The sequence below is a fragment of the Macaca mulatta genome, chromosome 1 (genome assembly GCF_049350105.2).
Source record: "Macaca mulatta isolate MMU2019108-1 chromosome 1, T2T-MMU8v2.0, whole genome shotgun sequence".
NCBI lineage: Eukaryota > Metazoa > Chordata > Mammalia > Primates > Cercopithecidae > Macaca > Macaca mulatta.
The window spans coordinates 165,732,635-165,744,861 of NC_133406.1; the positions used below are offsets into that span (position 1 = coordinate 165,732,635).

Here is a 12,227-nt window from a genome sequence, read left to right on the forward strand (position 1 = left end):
CAAACAAGAAAAGGCACATAGATGTGCTGGAATTAAAAGTGAACAGTAGCCATCGTGATAGTAATGTGAGCTCTTGAAACCATGGATCAGGAAGACATAGCACCTAAACAGAAGATCTAAAATCCTCTCATGAAAAAAAATTTTTTTAAAGTAAATCACATCAAGAAATAATCCATGAAAAACTAGAGAAATAACACAATCAAAAAGAGAATGTGTTCCCTCAAAAACCTGAAAAGACAGAACTACCCAAAAGATCCTATAAAGCAAACATATTTAAAGTAGAGACATAAAATAAGGAAATAAAATTTTTTTAATGAAATGATAAGACCCTGTAAGAAAACAGTAACAGTTATTTGAAAAAGTATATTTTAGAAATAAAAAATAGTTACTGAAATTTAAGCCCATTACCATCCTATGTGGCAAGTACTGTAATCATTCCCTCCATTTAACAGATAAAGAAACTGAGGTTCTGGCAGGGCACGGCGGCTCATGCCTGTAATCCCAGCACTTTGGGAAGCCGAGGAGGGTGGATCACCTGAAGTCGGGAGTTCAAGACGAGCCTGACCAACATGGGGAAACCCCATCTCTACTAAAAATACAAAAATTATCCAGGCATGGTGGCGCATGCCTGTAATCCCAGCTACTTGAGAGGCTGAGGCAGGAGAATCGCTTGAACACAGGAGGCGGAGGTTGCGGTGAGCTGAGATCGTGTCATTGCACTCCAGTCTGGGTAAAAAGAGTAAAATTCCATCTCAAAAAAAAAAAGAAAAAGAAAAAGAAAAAGAAACTCAGGTTCTGAAGATTAAATAATTTGCCCAAGTTCACATAGCTTGTAAATGCTGGAGCTGGACTTGAACCCATGTCTCTGACTCCAAAGTTTGTACTTTTAACTATTATGCTGTAATTATTAATGAAAGTATGACTCTCATAACCGTAATAAAGGTAGATATACACATATATCTTTATAGGTTACCAATGTAAACATCTATGTAAGCAAACACAGAGATACAGTAATGTTAATAGTGGTGAATTATGAGAGTTGATTTACTTCTGATCTTCTCTATATCCAGAATTTTTTTATGCTGTGGACTGAATGTTTGTCTCCCCTCTCCCCAGATTCCTATGTTGAAACCTAATCTCCAATGCGATGGTATTTGGAAGTGAGACATTTTGGAGGTAAGTAAAACATGAAGATGGGACCCACATGAATGGAACTAGTGTCCTTATAAAGGCATGTAATTACCTTCTCCGCTATGTGATGATATGAGAAGACAGCCATCTGTAAACCAGGAGAAAGCCTTCACCAAGAACCCAACCATGCTGGCACCTTGGTCTTGGATTTCAAGCACCAAGAACTGTGGGAAACAAATGTTTGCTTAAGCGCACACCTTATAATATTTTAGCAGCCTAAAGCTAAAACACTTTACTTAAAACATAATAATATAAAAATAAATCGTCACATCTTATGACTTCCTTTGCTGAATAATTGGATGAAGTAAAGAATGAAAAAGCAAAACAAAACCAGACACAATGAAGAGGATAAAAGGCAGTTTGAATTCTGCTGAAGACAGAATGTGTGATATGAAAAGTAGATCTGAGAAATTACCTATAATACAATGAAAAGAAATCTTATACATTCAATTTCTAGTGGTTGCTCTCATATTTTAAACATCCATACCTGGTTTTACATAATCTAGTTACTCAGTATCTTTAGGCTCTTCCCAAGCAACACAATGATATTCCAATTTTTAACTCTGAACATCTGTTTGAAATACAATTTTTGCTAGTATTTCATTTCCAACTTCTGTGTGTTCCCCCATCTTTATTATTATTTATATTGTCCCATATAGTCAACGTTTGTTTAGAGTTATCCATTGCTTTTTATATCTCCAGCTTCCATCTTTTGAAAATACACTGTAATAGTATTCCATAACAGTGTAAGAAATTAACAGAAACTTGGTAGTTTACAACAACATACAGGCAAGCCTTTTTTTGTTTTGTTTTGTTTTTTGTTTTGTTTTGAGATAGAGTCTCACTCTGTCACCCAGGCTGGAGTGCAGCGGCACAATCTCAGCTCACTGCCACCTCTGCCTCCTGAGTTTAAGCAATTCTCCTGCCTCAGCCTCCCGAGTAGCTGGGACTACAGTTGTGTACCACCATGCCCAGCTAATTTTTATATATATTTTTAGTAGAGACAGAGTTTCACCATGTTGGCCAGGCTGGTCTTGAACTCCTGACCTCAAGTGATCTGCCTGCCTTGGCCTCCCAAAGTGCTGGGATTGCAGGCATGAGCCACTGATCCCGGCCACCTTCTTTTATTGTACCTCACTTTATTGTGCTTTGCAGATAATTGTGTTTTTTACAAATTAAAGGTTTGTGGCATACCTGTGTTGATCAAGTCTGTTGGCACCATTTTTCCACTAGCACGTGCTAACTGTATCTACACCACATTTTGGTAATACTCACAATATTTCAAACTTTTTCATTATTATTATATCTGTTATGGTGATCTGTGATGAGTGATTTATGGTGTTACTAGTTACTATTGTAACTGTTTGGGGGTACCACACACTGTGTCTATAAAAGGAAGAACTTAATTGATAAATGTGTGCATTCTGACTGCTCCACTGACCAACAATTCCCCTGCCTCTCTCCCTCTCCTCGGGTCTCCCTATTCCCTGAGGAACAACAATATTAAAATTAGGCCAGTTAATAATCCCACAATAGCCTCTAAGTGATCAAGAGAAAGAAAGAGTTGCGAGTTTCCCATTTTAAATCAAAAGCTAATTAGCTTAGTGAAGAAAGCATGTCAAAAGCTGAGAGAGGCCAAATTGTATGGCCTCTTGTGCCAAACAGTTAACCAAGTTGTGAATGTGAAGGAAAAGTTCTTGAAGGAAATTAAAAGTCCTACTCCACCAAACACAAATGATAAGAAAGTGAAACAGCCTTATTGCTGATAGGGAGAACATTTTAGTGGATGGAGATCAAATTAGCCACTACATTCCCCTAAGCCAAAACTGAATCTAGAGCAAGGTCCTAACTCTCTTCAATTTTATAAAGGCTGAGAGAGGTGAGGAAGCTGCCAAAGAAAAGTTTGAAGCAAGCAGAGGCTGCTCATGAGGTTTAAAGAGAAAACATAGAAGTTATAAAAGTGGAAGGTGAAGCAGCAAGTGCTGATGTAGAAGCTGCAGCAAGTTACCTAGAAGATCTAGCTAAGAAAACTGTTGAAGGCGGATCCACTAAGCAATAGATTTTCATATATGAAACAGCCTTATACTGGAAAAAGATGCCCTCGATGCCTGAATCCAAAGCTTCAAAGGACAGGCCAACTCTCTTGTTAGTGGCTAATTCAACTGGTGACTTTAAGTTGATGCCAATGGTTATTTACCATTCTAAAAATGCTAGGCCCCTTAATAATTTGTGCTAAATCTATTCTGCCTTTGCTCTATAAATAGAACAATTAAGTCCGGATGACAGCGCATTTATTTGCAGCATGGTTTGTTGAATATATGCAGCTCACTGCTGAGACCTACTGCTCAGAGAAAAAGATTTCTTTCAAAATATTATTGCTCATTGACACTCAGCTAGTCACCCAAAAGTTGTGATGGAGATGTACAAGGAGATGAATCTTGTTTTCCTACCTGCTAATATAACATCCATTCTGCAGCCCATGGATCAAGGAGTAATTTGAAAATCTTCTGGTAAAGCATGACTTTGAGATGTTCAAGACTTCAGTGGAGGAAGTAACTGCAGTTGTGGTAGAAATAGCAAGAGAACTATAATTACAAGTGGAACTTGAAGATGTGGCTGAATTACTGCAGTCTCATGAAACTTGAACTGGTAATGAGTTGCTTCTTATAGATGAGCAAAAAAAGTGGTTTTTTGAGTCATCCATGAAGGTTGGAATCAAACTCTTCCAAACTCCTGTTAATGTTTGTATTTTGACTTCCTTTCATGAACATGAATGTTCTTAATGGCACCTAGAATGATGAATCTTTCCAGAAGATTTTCAATTTACTTTGCCCAAACCCATGATAGGAATCACTGTTTATGGCTGCTGTGGTTTTATGAAATATAGTTTTTAAGCAACAAGATTTGAAGCTCAAAATTATTCCTTGATCTATGGGCTGCAGAATGGATGTAGTGTATGCAGGCAGTCTGTTCCTGGTGAAGATGCTGTAAACATTGCTGAGATGACAACAACAACAACAAAAATTAGAACGTTTACATAAACTTGATGGATAAAGCAGTGGCAGGGTTTGACTCCAATTATGAAAGTTCTATTGTGTCTAAAATGCCATCAAACCGTATCTCATGCTACAGAGAAATCTTTCATGAAAAGGTCAACCAATGCAATAAACTTTGATGTTGTGTTATTTTAAGAAATTGGCACAGCCACCCTAACCTTCAGTAGCCATCACCCTGATCAGTTAGCAGCCATCAGCATTAAGACAAGACCCTCTGCCAGCAAAAGGATTGTAATTCACTGATGACTCAGATGATTGTTTGCATTTTTTATCAATAAAGTATTTTTAAATTAAGATAGGTAAATTGTTGTTATATATAATGACGTTGCACACTTAATAGACTACCGTGTAGTGTAAACATAACTTTTATATGTAGTATAAAACAGAAAAAGTTGTGTGACTCGCTTTATTGCAATATTTGCTTTACTTTGGTGGACTAGAATGGAACCTGCAATATATCCAAGGTATGCCTGTACATCCTTTCAGTTATCTCTCAGTTTCTGTGGATCAAGAGTCCAGACACAGGTGGAAACTGGGACCTCTGCTCAGCTTTTCAAAAGGTTGAAATCAGGTTGTCAGCCAGCCTGCATTGCTTCCTGAAGGCTCTGGGAAATAATATGCTTCCAAGGTTATTCAGTATGTCGGTGACTACAGTTTTTTGTAGTCATAGGATTTAGGATCCCTTTCTGTTGGTGACTATTGGCTTGGGTCTACACTCTCAGCTCCTAGAAGCTGCCCAGTTTCTTGCCATGTAGCCTCCTTCAACTACCCTCACACTTTGAGTCTCTCTGACTTCCCCTGTCTCTGATCCCTAAGCCCAGATCTAAAGGACTCGTATGATAATCTCCTTAAGACCAGTTGATTTGGGGACATCAATACATCAGCAAAATCCCTTCACAACAGCACCCCAATTAATGTTTGAATAACTAGTAGAAGGTATGTTTACAATAGTTACAGGTAAGCATCATGGGTGCCATTTCAGGATTCTGCCTACCACATAAAATGTTAACTTATTTTTTAAATAGAGAAACTATAAAGAGTAAACTCTCTCAGTATTTTATTGTCTTAAAATTTTTGAATGGCTACACTCTTAAATGGTTGTTAAGCTTGATTGAGGATTCTATATTGACAGTACAGTAATCCCCCCTTATTTGTGGGGGAAGCTTTCCAGTTCCTCCAGTGGATGCTTGAAACTATGGAGAGTACCAAATCCTGTATATGCCATGTTTTTTCCTATACATACATAACTGTGGTAAACTTTCATTTATGAATTAGGCACATTAAGGGATTGACAACAATAACCAATAATAAAATAGAACAATTATAACAATATGCCAGCATCACTACTCTTGTGATTTGGAGCCATACGTGAAATAAGGGTTACTTGCACACAAGCACTGAGATGCTACAACAGTCAATCTCATAACCAATATGGCTAATAAGTGACTAACAGGTGGATTGTGCATGTAGTATGAATATGCTGAACAAAGGGATGATTCACATCTCGCCTGGGCAAGACAGAGTGGGATGGTGAGACATTTCTTCATGCTGCTCAGAAAGGTGCCCAATTTGAAATTTAACATTTTTTTTTCTAAAATTTTCCATTTAGTCTGTTTGAACTGCAGTTGACTGCAGGTAACAAAATGTGGAAAGCAAAACCATAGATAAGGGGGGACTACAGTAAACTCTCGGCTTTAAAATATTCCATTGTCTTCTGGCTTCTCTTGTTGTTGTCCATAAACCTGCTGTATGTTGGATTCTCAAACTTCGTAGCAAATCTGTCTTTTTTACCTTGTTTTTGTTCTTTAAGTTTTCTTTATTTTTGATGTTCTGCAATTTCACTAAGGTATATCTAGTGTGGATTTAGTTTTATTTATTCTGCTTGTTGTACATCCTGAATCTAAGAATTTTTGTCTTAATAATTTTGCAAAACTCTCAGCCACTACCTATTTGAAAATTACTCCTTTTCTGTTTTTTTTTTTTGAAACATCTATTAAACCTATGTTGTACCTTCTCATTAGATCTTTCATGACTTTTAATTTTGCTTTAAAAATGTCCACTTCTTTATATTGCTAGGTTGGATTCTGAATAATTTTCCAGAGACATTTTCTAGTATATTAATTCTCTGTTCAGCTGCATTTAATGTGTTTTTAATTCATCCATTAACTTCTGAATTTCAATGACATTGTCTGTCATTTCTGGATGTTCTCTTTAGTTCTTTTACAAATCTGCCTGGTTTTGTTGTTGTGGTTTTCTTTTTATGTTGTCATTTCTTTATTTATACTTTAATTTACTTAAAATACTAATATATCATAATTTGGCAACTAACATAGTAATAAGTGTTTCAGGTAAGAATCATCAAGAGATCCTAAAACTAATGGGTAGAAGTTTGATAGGAAATAAAATATGTACATAGTCTCAAAGTATCTCTCCACATGAAATTTATTAATTACAAAGGAGAAATAGTAAGTTTGTGCTGAAGAAATCTGACACACATTTCTTAACCAAGTGCTCAAAGTTAATCTCCCACAGTAAAAGGGCAAATAGACATCATTTGCCTTCGATATGTTGCACTGAGAAGAACACAATATTATTCTTGCCAAAAATACCTAACTTGAATCTACTCATGAGGAAATTTGAGAAAACCAAATTAGGAGATATAGTACAAAATAACTTGCCTCTATTCTTCAAAAATATCAAAGTCATAAATGACAAAGACTGAAGAAGGATTTTAGATTGAAGGAGACAAAAGAGACATAGCAACTAAAAGCAATGTATGGTCCTGAATTGGGCCTTAAACTAGACAAACATTTTTTTCTTTTACTTTAAAGTATGTTCAATGGACAATTGACAAAATTTAAATAAGTTCTGTAGATTAGATAATAGAGCTATATCAATGTTTATTTCCTGATATTATAATTATATACAGTGATTATATAAGAAAATAGCCTTATTTTATGAAATACATACTGAGGTATTTAATATTAATGTGCATTACATCTATAACTTACTCAAATGGTTCAGAAAAATATCTGTATATATATGATAGAATGCTTATGTTAAACATTGGGAAAATCCAGATTAAAGGTATATATGACTTCATTATTTTTACAACTTTTCTGTAAGTCTGAAAAATTTTTGAAACATCAAAAATAATGAGTTTTATAGGTTCTATCATATTATATTATCTAATCAGCTGTTTGTAGCACTTATAATGAATTGTGTACTCTTTGATTTTAACATTTGGAACTGTGAACTGATCTTTAGTGGGGCTTTAACTGTCAGACTCAGTACACCTGAATTGACAGCTTTTTGTGGTGGTTTCTTCTAGGAAATCTAGGGATAATATTGGCGTAAGAACAAATTTGGAGTCTTTTCTTTTGGCTTAGAGTTTCCCACAATACAAAGGTGGTAAAAATTTGAGACCAAAGTGCACATGATTTTCAGTTCTGTGGTTATAAAGTCTTAAGGGAGACTTTTGTCCACTTATAGACAAGTTCTTTGTTATCTTCTTGCCAGCGAGCAGATTGTCCTTCTTTCTTTTTCTTTTCACCCTGTCATTCACTGATGCTGTAGCTCTTTGACTTGTACTATAGTTCCCACTCCCTCCCACATGTGGGCCTAATATCTCAAATTTGTGTGTGAATGTCAAAAACACTTTCTGAAATTATCAATATGCTGTCTCCTCCCTCCTAACCTCATCCCAGTGATAGTTACCACAGATTGGGTTTATATTCTTACCATTCTATCTTTTAGTTACCATCTCACATCTGACCTTTGGGGATTTTGCTTACTTTCTTAAGAACTCAGATACACATTTATTTATTATATTTTTATCAAACAGTTCTTGGCATTTCCAGAATAACTTTTAGGCAATAATTTTCCTTATTTCCAGAACTGAAGCTAACACATAAAAAGATTTTAAAAATGTGTAAGCAGTTAAGATATTTGGAGGATAGAATAAGAAAGGCCAATATATGCCTACAGAACTTCCAGAAGGATATATTAAAAAGAATGGTGAGAGGTACTATTTGAAGAATTTTGTAGAGATTGAATAGCACATAAATAAGGTATTTATTCTTTTTCATTTAAGGCTCTGTTCACTATCAATTGCTATTTCCCTTTTAAGGACAAAGTGCTATCAATCGATCATAATGTAATATATATTACCTACTGCTATGGTTTGGATGTTTGTCCCCACCGAGTCTCATACTGAAATTAAATTCCTATATGAACAGACACTTCTCAAAAGAAGACATTTATGCAGCCAACAGACACATGAAAAAGTGCTCATCATCACTGTTCATCAGAGAAATGCAGATCAAAACCACAATGAGAGTCATTAAAAAGTCAGGAGACAGCAGGTGCTGGAGAGGATGTGAAGAAATAGGAACACTTTTACACTGTTGGTGGGACTGTAAACTAGTTCAACCATTGTGGAAGACAGTATGACGATTCCTCAAGGATCTAGAACTAGAAATACCATTTGACCCAGCCATACCATTACTGGGTATATACCCAAAGGATTATAAATCATGCTGCTACAAAGACACATGCACACGTATGTTTATTGCAGCACTATTCACAATAGCAAAGATTTGGAATCAACCCAAATGTCCATCAGTGACAGACTGGATTAAGAAAATGTGGCACATATACACCATGGAATACTATGCAGCCATAAAAAAGGATGAGTTCATGTCCTTTGTAGGGACATGGATGCAGCTGGAAACCATCATTCTCAGCAAACTATCACAAGAACAGAAAAACAAACACTGCATGTTCTCACTCATCGGTCAGAATTGAACAATGAGAACACTTGGACACAGGGTGAGGAACATCATACACCAGGGCCTGTCATGGGGTGGGGCATGGGGGAGGGATAGCATTAGAAGAAATACCTAACGTAAATGATGAGTTAATGGGTGCAGCAAACCAACGTGGCACATGTATACATATGTAACAAACCTGCACGTTATGCACATGTACCCTAGAACTTAAAGTGTAATAATAAAAACTACAACAAAAAAAGAAATTAAATTCCTGGTGTGGTGGTATTGGGAGGTGGGGCTTAGTGGGAGGTGTTTGGGTCACGGGAGCAGATCCTTTGTGAATAGATTAATGCCCTCCGTCATGTGTAAGTGAGGGCTCACTCTATTAAGTTCCCAAAAGAGCTGATTATTTTAAAAAAGAACCTGGACCTCACCCATCCCTTGCTTTCTGTCTCACCATGTGATCTCTGCACATATCAGCTCCTCTTTGCCTTTTATTGTGAGTGGAAGCAGCTTGAGGCCCCTACCAGATACAAGTATGGGTGCTATGCTTCTTGCATAGTCTGCAAAACCACATGCCAAATAAACTTGTTTTCTTTATAAATTACCCAGCCTTAGATATTTCCTTAGAGCAACACAAAACAGACCAAGACACCTACTGATTCAGAGCACAGGATTTAGAGTTATATAGACTTGATTTTGAGATCTTGAGCCATCATCCACCATGAAGATATAAAATGTTGAAGCTGAAATAGTTGGGAGAGAGGATTACTATGGAGAAAGCGATTCCACTCCTGTGAGATAAAAGGGGTGCTTTTTCCCCCTTAAGCTAACAAAGAAAGCTTCACAGGAATTATTTGCAGGACTTGTCGTGTAATCCTGGATCCTTGAAGCAAGGGAAGGCAAAAGAAACTAGAGACAGATTGTCCCAAAACAACAGAGCAAGAGAAAGAGGGTTACCTTAGGAATGAAAATCTTATCCATCAACAGCATGCTGAGACAAGGATGCAATAGTTTTTTTCATAGGCTGGATAAGAGCCGTGTGAGACAGAGAGGTGATGGGAACTACTTTAAATTCCACCCCCCACCACCACTTCAAGAAACAGCCTGAATATAAGGTGTGACCCCAGGTAGGGAGTTGACTGCCACATGGTCAGAGGCTGAGGGAAGAATTGAAAGCAGCTAGCAAGCGAGAAGTAAGCATCAAGGGAGTTGTGATTAGAGGAATCCAGTTGGGATATCATTAAGAAACTCACCAAAGCATCCCACAAGAGGAAGAATCAGCTTTGGAACACTGCCATACTCAGGGGCTTCCAGCAGAGATTATATCCATGCCACTCAAGTAACACTCAAGTGTTGCATGCCTCTCTTCCTCACTCTCCATCTCCAAGCCTGACAGAACTCAGATATCTAAGTCCTAAAAACAGGAAGAAGAGGATGAGGAAAAATAGACAGAGAAAAGGGAGAAGTGAAATGTCCTCTTCCCTCATTCTGTATTTCCAGGCTTAAAGCAATATCAAGGTGAGAGGTGGTGGTAGTGGTAAGAATAAGGAGCAGGGATTATTACATTCTTAGCCCTGTAATGAGACTATGGGTACACACAGAAGTGAGTGGAGCACTTCTATTAACTGAGCATAATAAAAAGACTTTGAAACCTGCCAAGATTTCATTGTAGCAGTGAGGAAGAAATAGGTCAAAGAGTACATTTGAAGAGACACGGTGAAAAAGAATCGTATTTGGTTTTGGTTTTTCTGCTTGTATTTGTTTCAGTTCAGATCATTCAATGTCCAGGTTTCATCTGCAACTTGTGCAAGGTCATGTGGTGGTTAATTGGCAGAACTGAAATTGAAATTCAGAGACTGTTTACACTATATGATAATGGCTTTCTTTAAAAAGGAGAATATTTGGTACTTATTTGCATAATTAGAAAGCTTAGTTTCATCTCTGGATAATTTTTGGCCCAAAAGATAAACACATGCAAAGTGCTTGATCCACAAAATGTTCTCTCCAAGGACACCCAAGTCTTGGCTGACTTGAGTATGGAGTTTCCCCGGACATGAAGCTAAGATCGAGACGTCAGGATTTCCCTGGTGAGCCAATATTCACCAAGAGAGCAGATGGTTTTCAAAGTAAAACCTAGAGAGAGAGTTCCCAAAGGACACTGGATCTGAGGATTTTTGGCAGAGAAGAGGTTGTTTCACCAGTAGATTGGAAACAAATCACACCCCCCATCATTCCCAGTCTGATTCCCTTCATACACATGCTTGTAGGGTATATTCTCCACAATGACAACACACAGCAGTGTTCACCACTAAAGGATAATCATATCTTCCTGCTGAACGCAGTGGGCTTTTCAAACAGATTATGAGGAGCCTGCGTTTTGTCGATAAACCTCTAGTAAGACTCAGAAGAAAACCAGAACACAGAGTTGGGATTTGAAACCATAGCCTGGCTAGTGACAGGAACCAGGCCTGCAGCGTCACTGTGGAGGGCAAGGAAGAGGGAGTGGGAACCAGGTGCAGCACAGGAAGGGGATTTCATGCAGAATCTGCTTTCAGTTCTGCATCACTTGGAAACATCACTTGGAAACCATGCTAACGAATGGCAATCAAAGCACACGTGGTGTACTCCTAAAATACAGGAGTTGCTTCCCAGAGCCACTGGCCCAACTATTTGCATGACATTTGGGTTTTAATGTAGTATGGCTTCATTGTGTTATGAGGGGTATGATACCAGGCGTAAATTGGATGTGTTTCCTACAGGAAATTTGCAATCTGAGCAGTGCTCACTCTAAAGTTCTGAAAACCAGTACTTCGGCTCCCTTCAAACAACCTTTCTGAAGTAGAATAGAAAACAATATTGACAGGAGGCTTTGAAGTTGGATTTATTGTTCCCGTCTACTTTACAATAAAAGTTACCTTTCTGCCTCACTTTTACAAAAAGGACAACTTTGAGGAAATTTCAATTTACTTTAATATTTGAGAAGGAAGAATGTAAAACTGATAGTATTAGCCAGAGTTCTTTATGTTTGAAATTTTAAAATATTCTTTAAGAACACATTATAATTCTTCATTAATGGTAGCCTATATTTCTTGAACATAATTAGGGGTTCAATGGATAACTTAAAAATGGATAAAAATATAAATATAAAATATATTTAATAGTAATTATTAAATATATAATTAAATATAAAATAACATAGATTATC

At 37.1% G+C, this 12,227-nt stretch overlaps 1 long non-coding RNA gene across 1 annotated transcript in view; it reads right to left on the reverse strand.

The window, feature by feature from the left end:
* Positions 1-1,243: 1,243 nt before the first annotated feature.
* The window catches only part of LOC106999234 (uncharacterized), a 35,286-nt gene continuing 24,302 nt past the window's right edge, over positions 1,244-12,227 (reverse strand). The window contains exon 3 of the long non-coding RNA XR_013412716.1: positions 1,244-1,355. This is a non-coding gene — a long non-coding RNA (uncharacterized LOC106999234). The remainder of the gene's footprint in view (positions 1,356-12,227) is intronic.